The sequence below is a fragment of the Neomonachus schauinslandi genome, chromosome 4 (assembly GCF_002201575.2).
Source record: "Neomonachus schauinslandi chromosome 4, ASM220157v2, whole genome shotgun sequence".
NCBI lineage: Eukaryota > Metazoa > Chordata > Mammalia > Carnivora > Phocidae > Neomonachus > Neomonachus schauinslandi.
The window spans coordinates 128,755,591-128,756,137 of NC_058406.1; positions in this window are offsets into that span (position 1 = coordinate 128,755,591).

Here is a 547-nt window from a genome sequence, read left to right on the forward strand (position 1 = left end):
AAAGATTAAAAACTTTAATAGCAACAGAGCTCTCTATGGTATTCCTGGATGCTAAAAGACAATGGAACAATTATCTTCCAGCAATTTCCAATTGTGCATTCTGTATTCAAACTATTCTTCCAGTGAGAAGGGAGAATTATTGTATTTCTAGGCAAGAATGGTCACCTCCCATACATAGGGTAAGGGCATGCTTTTCCAGATGTTGGTTGTCAAAACAGGAAAGAAACATAGTAAACCACAAGATGTATGTTACTTGTATTTGTGCAGAAGCTTTCAAACCAGCTTCGCAGATCTCTGGCCCCCATCCCACCTCACATTTTACTCTTTTGATTGTTGGACTTACAAGCGAGCTAGTAAGAAAGAATTTCACAGAATTTTTGTTGTTGTTAAGATTGAAAATATTTGCATGAGGGAGCACTATACTATGTATTCTATTGTGTAACCAAATATTTCATTACATAGTGACCTCTACTGGGAAGAAGAAAGAGATCACCAGGGCTGACAAAATAAGTAGCCAAATCAGTCAGTTTAGTCAAGAAATTGGTTA